The 12,907-nt window shown below is 45.1% G+C and overlaps 1 protein-coding gene across 3 annotated transcripts in view; it reads right to left on the bottom strand.

Annotated features, from left to right (window-relative positions):
- The window catches only part of STAT2 (signal transducer and activator of transcription 2), a 110,818-nt gene extending 98,163 nt beyond the window's left edge, over positions 1-12,655 (bottom strand). For all 3 annotated transcript variants that reach the window (XM_075591400.1, XM_075591399.1, XM_075591398.1), the window contains exon 1: positions 12,498-12,655. The gene's annotated coding sequence lies outside the window, so the exon portion shown is untranslated. The remainder of the gene's footprint in view (positions 1-12,497) is intronic.
- Between the last annotated feature and the right edge of the window lie 252 nt (positions 12,656-12,907).

The raw sequence follows: 12,907 nt of genomic DNA on the forward strand, positions 1-12,907 counted from the left end.
GGTTTGTAAAGTAAATATCCAATATAGCTCTCTTCTATTTAAAATACTTAATCTGTTGCCTCTGATGGGGTTCGGCACATGCTCAATACCCAAAAATGACATATTTTTAGAATCACCCATGCTGCAATTACTAAAATGTTGTGATACAGGATGGTTGGTATCTTTTTTAATAATCAACCTTAAGTGTTCAAGGATGCGAACTTTCAAATTTCTAATAGTCCTTCCTATATATTGCTTTCCGCAACCGCAACTTAGCAAGTACACCACGTAAGTAGTGTCGCAATTAATAAAGGAATTTATATAATATTTTTTCCCTGTTTTTTTGGGGAAAAAATTCTGCCTTGCTTTCCATATGTTTGCATATTTTACATTTTGAGCAAACAAAAGTACCCTTAGGTAACTTCATTGTTGGAGTCTTGGTAGATAAAAATAAACTACTAGAGACATGATTAGCAATTGTTTTGGCTTTTTTGAAGACTATTCTTGGTCCCTCCTCGTAGACGGAATGCAACATCGGGTCTGCTGCTAACACCCCCCAATGTTTCTTGACTATTACTTTGATCTGATTAGCTTGGTTATTATGTTGTATGACAAAAAATGGGGAGTTAGGATGTATATTAGATCTTTTGTGAACCCTGTCCAATAAAATGGATCTATCCATGTTTACAACCTCCGTGAATACTTTATTGAGGTCCCTTCTCAGATAACCTTCTCAGATAGGTTTGGAACTTGTTTAGATTATGGCTATATTATGTTATGGTTGTTTATGTATTTCTTTTAACATATCTATATATTAAAAATACAAAACAAGTTCCTGATATAAACCTTTAGAAATACTATACAATTCACTATGAAGATCTACTGGATATTATATTTCCCAAGGTTGTCAATTAATTGTTGAATAATTGTTTTTAATTTTATTATCTTTGTTTTATCCTGTAGTTGTCCATGGAGAGTGCTATTGTTAAGTCTTAATAAAGTTGTTCTGTATTGATTTATTCTTTCCCCGGGCCAAATGAATCATGTTGCTTAGCAGCGTGATGCATAGTGACGTTGGTCACAGGCCACTCGACGTGTTGACGTCACGCGCTTCGCACGATCCAGGACCCAAGTGGGTTAACATTGGCAGTTGCTGTGGTTTGTTTACACAGATGCCCTGCTTCCCCTGGTGTACCTCTGCGCAATGACGTCACGCGCCGGTTTGGGCTATGCATTACAACTGCGCTCACCGACGGGATGACGTCGCAGGTCATGGGTCACGCGCCCGTGGCACGTGACGTACCCGGAAGTCACCGCAACTGGTCTATGCGGCTCTTGGGTAAGTATAAATCGCACTCCTTTTAGAATTTGTATATTCACCTTGATAAAGGACTGTCTAAGTCCGAAACGCGTTGGTGTGTTTTGTACCATATATTTTTGATCCAATAAATAGCTTTATTTTTGGGAACGTACACCTGGTGGTTTCATTAGCTGTTATTACAGCATTGGATACAGTGCTTCGTTTTTTCTCCCCTGTTTTTCCTCTTATCAATGGAGAAGCCAGATTCAAGGATAGATAGGATAGATAGCACACAGTATACACTGTGATAAAGACGTAGTGGATGACACCTACGCATGTCGCGTGTCCTGATCTGTGTGACTGTATTACTGGTTCTTTCCCTCTCCTGCCTGGTTGAGCCTGCAGTGATTGTCAGTGTCCCTCAATATTGCAAGGAGTTTAGTGCTCTCAGAGCAGGCCCTGGCTGGGACTAGTGGTGCAGATGGTGGTGCTGTGAGCGAGGAGCAGGTAGGTAGCTGGGTAACAGTTAGAAGAGGAAGCAGCGGGAAGAGCAAGAGGCAGGCCAGTTCGGAGCTGACCAATCCCAATAGATTTGCCATATTGAGTGAAGATATTGGGAGTGTCAGGGCAGGAATGGCAAGGCTGGGGGAGACGGATTCCTCTAGCAGCCAGCGGAATAGTTCCACCAGCACAGCGGGGACTCAGGATACTCAGAGACCAAGAAAGATTGTGGTGGTAGAGGGGACTCCATTATTAGTAGGGTAGATCAGGCAATCTGTTGCCATGACCGCATGAACCGAACAGTTTATTGTCTCCCTTGGGCTCGAGTTTGGCACATTGCGGATCGGGTAGACAGATAGTTGGGAGGAGCTGGGACTGACCCGGCGGTCTTGGTACACATTGGCACCTATGACAAAGTTAGAGAAATATGAGGGTCCTAAAAATATATATTTCAGGGATCTAGGCCGCAAGCTTAAGACAAGGACCCCCAAGGTAGTTCATGCAATGTCTTGTATATAATGTGTACCCTGTTTACTTATGTAACTATGTATGTGTAACCATGTATTATTTGTCATCTTAACTCTATGCCCAGGACATACTTGAAAACAAGATAGTTAACCCTCAATGTATTACTTCCTGGTAAAACATTAAATAAATAAACGGTATTTTCTGAAATACTACCAGTGCCATGTGCTACCCCAGGGAGACAGTCGGAGATTAGGGAAGTCAATGCATGGCTAAGAAAGTGGTGTAGGAAGGAGGGTTTGGGGTTTTTAGAGCACTGGAATTCCTTTTCTGTGAGGTGCTATCTTTATGGTACGGACGGATTGCACCTCAATGAAGAGGAATCTTCTGTGCTAGGGGGGAGAATATTAAAAAGGTTGGAGGAGATTTTAAACTAGGATGGCGGGCGGATGGGAGGACAATTAACAAATAACGTACTAAATAAAATAGATAGGGATGTGGAAATAGCAAGGGGTCATGGAGGTTGAATGGGGACAAGTGGGAGTTTGGCAAGCAGGGAGACGGGCAACGCCGGGTATATCAGCTAGTATTAAATACAGTTAATACCAAGAAAACTTCTAAAGACTAAATCCAATTGGCGTAGAAAGACAGGTAGCAGATAATAGTTCAACCTGAAAAAAAAAACGTAAATGCATGCTTACTAATGCAAGAAGCCTGACAGATAAAATGAGAGCTTGAATGCTACAAGGGAGCAGCATAATATCATAGGCATTACTGAAACATGGAGGGATAAAACTCATGACTGGACTGTTAATTTAGAAGGTTATTGCCTTTTTCGGAAGGATCGAGCAAATAGAAAGAAAGGAGGTGGCGTATGCTTATACAGGCAGTCCGCGGTTAACCGACACAATGCGTTACTCAAAATGGTGTTGGATAGCGAAACGTCTTAAAGTGAAAAACATTTTCCCATAGGAACATTGTTTAAATGAAAGGTTCCGTTCCTGAAGGCATTTTTAACACTAAAATACTGTACACCAAATATTTTACGCAGGCAATATGATATGCAGCACACAAATTATATAGTGTATATACTGTAATATATATATATATCATAATATATCATGTAATATAATAATATAATATATTATATAGTATAATATAATATTATATACTATCTATATTATATACACAAACAACTTTGCAAAGCGTCGTAAGAGCGTTGGATAAGCCATTTTGGCATTGTAAAAATGAACATAGGTATGCATTGCATAGCGTTGGATAAGCCATTCGTTGTAAAACGAAGCGTGGTAAAACGAGGACGTATGTTAAACCGGATCTAAAACCTATTATAAGGTTTGGTATTTATGAAAGGAATGATGCAATTGTAGAGATCTTGTGGATAGAAATAAGCAGTGGAGGTAAAAGTACAAAGAAAATGTTTGTAGGGATATGCTATAAGCAAGGGGTATGCAAACTGGGGGGCACGCTCTTCCAAGGCATTTAAATTAAATGCTGGGGGAGACGCGAGGCCTCAGTATCAACCTTACCTGCGCTCCGCCGGCTCTTCAGCAAAGCGTTGCCATGGCAACGGGGTCATGTGGTGTGACGCGTCGCCATGGCAACGCGCGTCAAATTATGCCGGATCCTTCGAGAGGGGGGGGGGTGCGCAGTTTAGGAACTTTGCGCACCCCTGCTGTAAGCCACCAGATATCTGTGAGATACAGGAAGTCAAAACAGTTTTGCAAATGGAGAAGGCATCAAAACTAGGTTAGGTTTGCATTATGGGTGATTTTAATTATCCAGACAGACTTGGGCAATGAGATTAGCATTGCAGAGAAAGGAAACAGGTGTTTGGAGCTTAAAGACAATTGCATGCCCAAAGTTATTGAGCAACCAACCAGGAGAGGTGCAATACTGGATTTGGTAATATCAAACAATGTAGAAGTAATAACAAATATTCAAGTTCGGGAACATTTGGGTAACAGGGATCATTACTCCTGAGGAAGCCGAATCAACCAACAGGCGAAACGCGTAGAGCTGGAAACGCGTAGAGCTGTACCGCCCACAACGTGATATAGCTGTGGAGGAAGGCGCCCCTGTGCTCTACACCTTACACCCTGTGCCTATTGAGACATCGCGGTCGGAAGTGACGACATCACCCCGCGACCGGAAGCGGAGTAGCGTCTCCTGCAAGCGGTAGTAGGATCGGGTGACTGAATCGGAGCTCCAGACGGAGGCGGTGCGGTGAGGGCTTTCATCCAGGCTATACCACCAAGCTTTTATCTTAATATATAAAATCGAAAGGTTGGTACTAGCTGCGGTGAATCTGATTGGTCCTCAGCCTCTGGCCAACCAGATTGGTGGCTCTATGACATCACCCAACTGTGTGTCTGTGTCTCTCTCTCTCTCTCTCTCTCTCTCTCTCTCATCACACTCACCCTCACTCACCCTCACGTTGCCGCCACTAGGGCGCCGCCATCTTACCGGAGGCAGCTGCAGGAGGAAGGGGGTCCTTCCGGAGGCTGCCTGCCCATCCGCCGGGGAGGGAGGGAAGTGAGCGGCGGGGAGGGAAGTGAGCGCCGGCGGCTGGGGCAGGAGGGCCGCGCTTCCCCTTCGTCCGGGAGCCGGTGCACGTGAGGGAGGGTGAGTGAGGGTGAGTGTGATGAGAGAGAGAGACACAGACACACAGTTGGGTGATGTCATAGAGCCACCAATCTGTTGGGTGATGTCATAGAGCCACCAATCTGGTTGGCCAGAGGCTGAGGACCAATCAGATTCACCGCAGCTAGTACCAACCTTTCGATTTTATATATTAAGATTCAAGGACTCCATTTCCACAGGCACAGTACCACAAGATTGGCGTAAAGCAGATGTGGTGCCTATATTTAAAAAGGGAGATAGATCACAACTGGGGAAGTACAGACCTGTAAGTCTGACACCAATAGTGGGGAAGCTACTTGAAGGTTTAGTACGGCATAATATTCAGGAATACCTAATGGAAAACAAAATTAGTAATAGTCAGCATGCATTTATGAAGGATAAAGTGTGCCGAACTAACTTTAGTTTCTTTGAGGTAAGTAGGAATTTAGATGAGGGTAATGCAGTTGATGTGGTCTACTTAGATTTTGCAAAGGCTTTTGATACGGTTCCACACAAGAGGTTAGTGTACACAATAAACCAAAATTGGACAACTTAAAAATATTTGCACCTGGATTGAAAACTGGTTGAAGAATAGACAGTGTTGTCGTAAATTGAACTTTTTCAGGTTGGGCTAAAGTTGTGAGTGGAGTACCTCAAGGATCGGTACTGGGACCCCTGCTTTTTTAACTTGTTTATTAATTACCTAGCGGTTGGCATAAAGAGCAAAGTCTTCATCTTTGCTGATGATACTAAATTGTGTAAGGTAGGAGAAATCAGAGAAGGATGTAAATTTTCTCCAGAAGGACTTGGATAGACTGAGAACTTGGGCAGGTAAATGGCAGATGAGGTTTAATACAGATAAATGTAAGGTTATGCATTTGGGAAGCAAGAATAAACAGGCGACTTACTGTACAAATGAAATGGGGATAAATTAGAGGAATACTTGATGGAGAAGGATTTAGGAGTGATTGTAGACTGCAGGCTAAGCAATGTTGCCCAAAGTCATGCAGTAGCTACAAAGGCAAATAAGATCTTATCTTGCATTAAACGGGCAATGGATGGAAGGGAAGTAAACATAATTATTCCCCTTTTATAAAGCACTTGCTGATATACCCGGCGTTGCCCGGGATGTAATTTTGGGGGGGCGGGCGACAGGGTTGGGCTTCCCCCCCCCCTTGACAGCTAGGTGGGTGACTCAGTTGACTGAGTGTGTGGATGGGTGACTGGGTGGGTGGGTCGGTGACTGAGTGGGTGGGTGATTTTGGGTCGGTTTGACTTTGGATCGCTGGGTGGGTGGGTGACTTTGGGTCGCTGGGTGGGTGGGTGACTTTGGGTCGCTGGGTGGGTGACTTTGGGTCGGTTGACTTTGGGTCGCTGCGTGGGTGGGTGACTGAGTGGGTGGGTGAGTTGAGTGGGTGAGTTGAGTGGGTGAGTTGAGTGGGTGAGTGTGTGAGTGGGTGAGTTGAGTGTGTGAGTGGGTGAGTTGAGTGTGTGAGTTGAGTGTGTGAGTTGAGTGTGTGAGTTGAGTGGGTGAGTTGAGTGGGTGAGTTGAGTGTGTGAGTTGAGTGGGTGAGTTGAGTGGGGGAAAGTGGGTGAGTGGGGGAAAGTGGGTGAGTGGGGGAAAGTGGGTGAGTGGGGGAAAGTGGGTGAGTGGGGGAAAGTGGGTGAGTGGGGGAAAGTGGGTGAGTGGGGGAAAGTGGGTGAGTGGGGGAAAGTGGGTGAGTGGGGGAAAGTGGGTGAGTGGGGGAAAGTGGGTGAGTGGGGGAAAGTGGGTGAGTGGGGGAAAGTGGGTGAGTGGGGGAAAGTGGGTGAGTGGGGGAAAGTGGGTGAGTGAGTGACTGGGTGATTGGGTGGGTGACTGGGTGGGTGACTTTGACTGGGTGGGTGACAGTGGGTAGGTGGGAGACGGTGGGTAACTGGGTGACAGTGCGTGGGTGGGAGACGGTGGGTGACTTACCTTGACCGGGTGGTGTTTCCTGGCGGCAGACGGTTCCCCTCCTGGCACGGATATCCCCGTGGCATCAGGCTGGGGCAGGAGGTGGGTTCGGAAGCTGGCGGGGGGGCAAGAGTGGCAGGCTGGGGCAGGAGACCCGCGCCACGTGAGGGTGAGTGCAGGAGGCCCGCGCTTCCCCTCCGTCCGGGAGCCGGTGCACGTGATGGTGAGTGCAGGAGGCCGGGGGAGTGCAGGAGGGCCCGGCCCGCGCTTCCCCTCCGTCCGGGAGCGCACGTGATAGTGCGGCTGGGGATGTTGCGGAGCGTGCTGGTTTGGGGGAGGTGGGCGAGAGTGAGGGGCACCGGGAGAGGGGAGGGGGGGGGGGAAGGTGATCTGCGGTCCGACTGACGGGGGAGAGTGAGGCCAAGCAACAGAGTGTGTGTGTATGTGTGTGTCCGTCCCCTATGGCCCGTCACTCCGCCTCAGGCCAATGAGAGGTGTGCGGGGGCGCCAAGGGACCAATGAGATTTCCCCTAGGGACACCGGACATCCAGACAGGCATACAGTGCTTTCACTAATATAGTATAAGATTAGTAAGACCACACCTTGAATATGGAGTACAATTTTGGGCACCACTCCATAGAAAATACATTATGGAACTAGAGAGTGTAGAGAAGAGCCACCAAATTAATAAAGGGGATGGATAATCTGATTTATGAGGCGCGGCACATTAAATTATATTTGTTTACATTAGAAAAGTGGCATCTTGGAGGGTTTGTGGAGTTTTCAAAAGAACTATTCATCCAAAGGGCAGTACAAACGACACAGGGTCATTCATCCTTTAAGGTTGGAGGAAAGGAAATTTCACCAGCAACAAATGAAAGGGTTCTTTACAGTAAGACAGGGGTGCACAAAAACTGGGGGGCACACGACAATTTCATGGGGGGCGCGGCAGTTACAGAGGCACCGTGCTCTTTCCCACAGAATTTAAATTAAATGTCGGGGGAGATGTGAGGCCTATTAACTCCCGTACCTGCTCTCTACCAGCTCTTCAGCGAGGTGGTGGTCATGTGACGTGACGCATCGCCATGGCAACGCGCGACAAGGTCACGTGACGTCGCATCACCCGCGGCGTCATTTGATGCCGGGTCCTTGGAGTGGGGGGCGTGAACGCTGCGCCTGCCAGGCAGAGGGGCGCAGCTCAGGAAGTTTGCACACCCCTGCGAGTAAGAAATGCAGTTACAGTAACTGGCCTTCAGTTAAAATGTGGAATTCATTACACATGGAGACCGATAACAGATATAAACGATATTTTCAACAAAAAAAAAAAAAAAAAAGAAGGTTGGACATCTTTTTTAGGCAGGAAAGGTACACAGGGATATACAAAATAAGTAAACATGGGAAGGATGTAGATCCAGGGAATAATCTGATTGCCAGATGATATTTCACTGGGGTTTTTGTTTGCCTTCCTTTGGATCAATATACTGCAAGTACAAATATAGGATAAAGTATCTGTCGTCTCAATTTAGCATAGGTTGAAGGATTCTTTTTTTCAACCTCATCTACTATGTAACTTGTTGCAAGTGGGGTATATATAAAGTTGTAATACTCTGGATCAAGATGACTGCTCCAGGATAGTGCAGGGGTCTCAGTAGCAAAAGTGCTCAAAGACAAAAACACACACAAATAAGTGTAAAACTGTTTTGTATGTATATGTGACAGGGTGGATCCCATGTTAGGTAGTGCAGGGAAACCTGCTTGCATAACCCAATACAGCACCAAGGGTGATCATTCTAAAGCATGGTGCCTTAAAGCAGCCGCCCAAGCTGCCAGGTCTCCCCCTCCCCCTTTAATATGTGCACCAATACAATCCACACAATAAGTAATTAGCTAAGCTGTCGATCAGAGAAGATTCGGCTCGGGGGTTCCCTAAATGGCTATCAGTGCAGCAGAAGAGGACCAAAGATGCAAAGTTCTGTGGGGAAGATCATGTGACCTGGCAGCCACTAGATACAGTTGGTGCACTGCTAGAGAGGGCAGGGCTCAAAAAGGGGTGTGCCAGAGCCTGTTTCAGAAGAGGAAGGGGATGTGACTTTGTAAATGGTTGCTAAAGAAACAAAAAATGCTTGTTACATTATAATCAGGGGCATAGCTCTAGCCCGGGGGCACGCTCTGCAAACGACTGCCGAGCATGCGCACTAGCAGTCGGCGTTGATCGCGCATGCACAAAATTTTGCCCACCACCCCCATGTTTAGCTACGCCACTAATTATAATACATTAAAAACATCGTTCAGGTTTTTTTTTTTAATGCTACAATTATTTTCTCATAGTATTTATATATATATTAAAAAAAAAAAAGAAAAAAAAAGAAAAGCACAACACATGAAGGATATTGCTTGGTCTGCAGCGTTAATTAATCTCCTCACCCGACCCATTAGGCCTTTCAAAAGCCTGCTGGACAGCAGTCTAAGGATCGAGGCAACGCCAGTCTTTACCCTGGAATGCTCTAGATCAGGGGAGAGCAAACTATTCGCGCTGCTCCCCCCCCCCTCCCGGTGCTCATGCCCCCCCTACCTTGCTTTCCGGCGTGCAGGGGTCATGTGACATCACGTCACATGGTACCACAGCGTCATTTGACGCCGCGTTGCCATGCACAGCCGGCTGAATCAAGGTAAGTGCTGCAGAGGCCTCACGATCCCCTGTCATTAAATGCCTTGGGGGAAGAGCGCAGTGTCTCTGCAACCGCCCGCGCACCCCCAGAAACATCTCACGCCCCCCAGATTGCATACCGCTGCTCTATGGATCACCCTGCCCACCCCTACCTCATCCAGGAGGAAGCTTGGGGCCCGAAAGTAAAGACTTGCAAATGACCAAGTTTGATATATTTGTTGTTGGTCCAGTAAGGGGCTTAGCCCCCAACCTGTAGACATGGACTATGCTGTCTAGTCAGAGCTCCCTAAAGGAGCCAGGTTGTTTTTGTTTCCCTATAACTCTGTTTTGCTGGTGGAAGCCATTTTATGTTTTCAAAGTTGTGGCAAATTAGGGAGTGTTTTTATTTTCCCTTAACTTCTGCACACCGCCTACAGCTAAAATAAAAACAAAAAAAACAGTGATCTTGCCAAAGCACAAAGAAATCACAACACACAGGGTTTGGCATAAGTCCGCTCAGTTTGTTCTCCTCGCATACTTGGAACCGTATGGCGCTGTTATTTCACATTCTGCCTAAAATAACTGGCAGGCATTCAGAAAAAAGGTTTTCTATTGTGTGTGACAGAAAATGGAGATGTACTTTTTTTTAACATTTTTTTTATTCCAAAACATTTGACACATTGAATAAAGTTTTATTGATATTTGTCTTATTTCAAGATAGACAATAGAAGTGACCTTCCCGCTCAGCCTAATACAAGACGGGTGATATAATATCGAATTATATTACCGGGTGCAATAGAATACTACTGTATCATTTTAACAAGGTAGGTTCCAAGGAGGAACCTGAAAAGGTCCATTATATAGCACCCACTGTGGAACATAAATTGACGGATTAATAGTCCTGAGATTCTCAATATCTCCACATAAAAGGTCAAATAGACCAAGGCTAGCCAGAAATTGACACACACACACATACAGACATACAGACATACATACATACATACATACACCCACATAGGATTAAAAGGTCAAAATACATTTTTAATAATAAACAATAAAGAGTGAACATATAATACAAGGTGTAATTAAAAGTCCTCATGAGGTTACCGCCTCAGTGTGTGTAGATATAACAAACATATCTCTATATCATAGATAAAGACCCCTATAATAGTGTACTCCAAAAATGGAGATGGGACAATCCTGATAAGTATCATACACCAACACTTCTGACAGGTGGAGCTGCAAAAAAAATAGATCTCCTGGCTAAACCATATTGAAATATACATATAACAATATGAGAGTAGATAGTAAAGATCCTCAATATATGTATAAACACAGTTACTTCATATTATATATGTATATAACAATGTGATAGGAGTAGATAGCGCTTAACTCAGTATATGTATACACACACTTCAACATGTCACAATACATGAAATGTCACAAAGGACATGTGTAACCACATAGGTTGGTAGAGTAGCTGCGCAAATGTTCATGCTAGATTATACCATATCTTGTGTTTAATTACTGGGGACATTGTCCTGGGAGAGGTTATCCTACTGTGTGCGGATCCTTTTCAGGTGGAGGACCCCAGGCTCCCAGTGGCGGAGGATCAGGCCTCCTGTTTGCCACTCGGGTATTAGCAGCACACATAGCCACAGGGGAAAAGGGGCTACACAAACAAAAACTGTTGTTTTTACCAATGGAATTCACAGCACACGCATTTTAAATGTTCTAGTTTGGTGTTAATCCGACTTTTCTTTTTTACACAGTTAAAGGTATGAAAAAAGTTAAAAAGGCAGCAACCCTGCTAATGAACCCTGTAATTATATTGTGACATTCTGCAGAACCCCAAACCTCTCTAATACCACGTCGGCGATCAGATGCATTGTAAATTCTTCTGTATTTGGCACCATTTTCAAATGACTTGAAAATTGCAGGGAACTCTTTACGGATGCACGCAGAACCCAAAGGTTTTTAGGAAATCCTGCTGAAAACCACTGACATTACACACAGAACCTTGTCCTAAATGTAATGCTTTACTGTAACTGTTAACACATACAGAGACTTTACTGAATAATCCTGTAATTCTATTGCTGGGTTTATTTTTCTGTGTTTAGCATGGCCCTGTATTCCTGCATGCAATGTTTCTTTTCCGACATGGCTATTTTTGGCTGTTAGACACAATTGTGTAATTAAGGGGACTTATTTTATCTTGTTTCAATTTGTTGTTTCCTTTCTGACCCTTCCTCAGAACTGAAAATAAAGAGCTATAAAAAAGCATTGCTGTATTAACCTGTTATGTGCAGATAAATGCATAATTTAATCCCTTCTCTCCCATAGTATGTATGTCTTTATGGTGCAGAAGAACATGGTTGCATTAAACAAAAAAAAAAGGGAAGAATTGCTCCATACACCCAATCCATACAGAACATTGGATTTTGTTTACCCCTCACAATGCTGAACATTGTTACATTAACCGCTTTACCACCAGGTGTTAGCAACACATTGCAGAACATTGCAAGGCTTTCTGGTAGCAAAGGGGTTAACTCAACCCTTGCAAACTGTCTGTTCATTTCTTAGCTGTCAAAGATTGCAAATCTACTGTATGTTCTGAGATTACATGGCCAATAATTAGTGTTGCACTTTCTACCCTACGCACTCCCATACTAGTTATTAACCCCCTCACTGACAGCCCTATGCAGAACCTATGGCAGGGAAGGGATTAGTATACTTTTAACACCTTCACTGCCACACTACAGAACATTACTCCATTAACACGACACACTGGGGTTATTGCGAATCAGCGCTGCACACTTACAGAACAGGCGAATAATTAACTATCCCCATTCCTGCACAGGATTACTGTTTAACCCTTTCATTCCCACACTGAGGGGAACTGCTCATTCATCCCATATAACCTATACAGATTAGTGCACGGTTTAACCTTTTCCCTGCCACAGGGCAGAGTGCTGCACATGCAAACAGCACATGCAGAGCATCGCTCCCTGTATAACCCGCATACTCACACTGTATCAGACAAGGGGGGTAGGTTAGTGGATCGTATTACAGATGCATAGAACAGCCCCGGTCCCTCAGCCACAGCTTGTCCTCCCCTCACACTGCGAGGAAGTCTCTACACCCGCACTGTCGGAAGCCCAAGCTGAGGGAAACACAGCCGGAAAGTCTCCGGCGATTGGCTGAGCAGGGAGAGGGGGCGGGAGAAGTGACTGGGCGGGGCGATAGCAGTTTCTCTTTCAGGACTAGCCCATTTCCCAGGAATTCCGTCACAAAGGGGGCGGGGATTACTGTGTGTGATTGTGAGAGCCTGCTGGCACAGCACTGCACCGTGGCACAATACAAAACACTATGGCATGAGACACTGGCTGCTGTACTGTTACTACCTGATAGGGCGACCCAGGCACACTTTAGGGGCCCT

The sequence above is a fragment of the Ascaphus truei genome, chromosome 3, assembly GCF_040206685.1.
Source record: "Ascaphus truei isolate aAscTru1 chromosome 3, aAscTru1.hap1, whole genome shotgun sequence".
Classification (NCBI taxonomy): domain Eukaryota; kingdom Metazoa; phylum Chordata; class Amphibia; order Anura; family Ascaphidae; genus Ascaphus; species Ascaphus truei.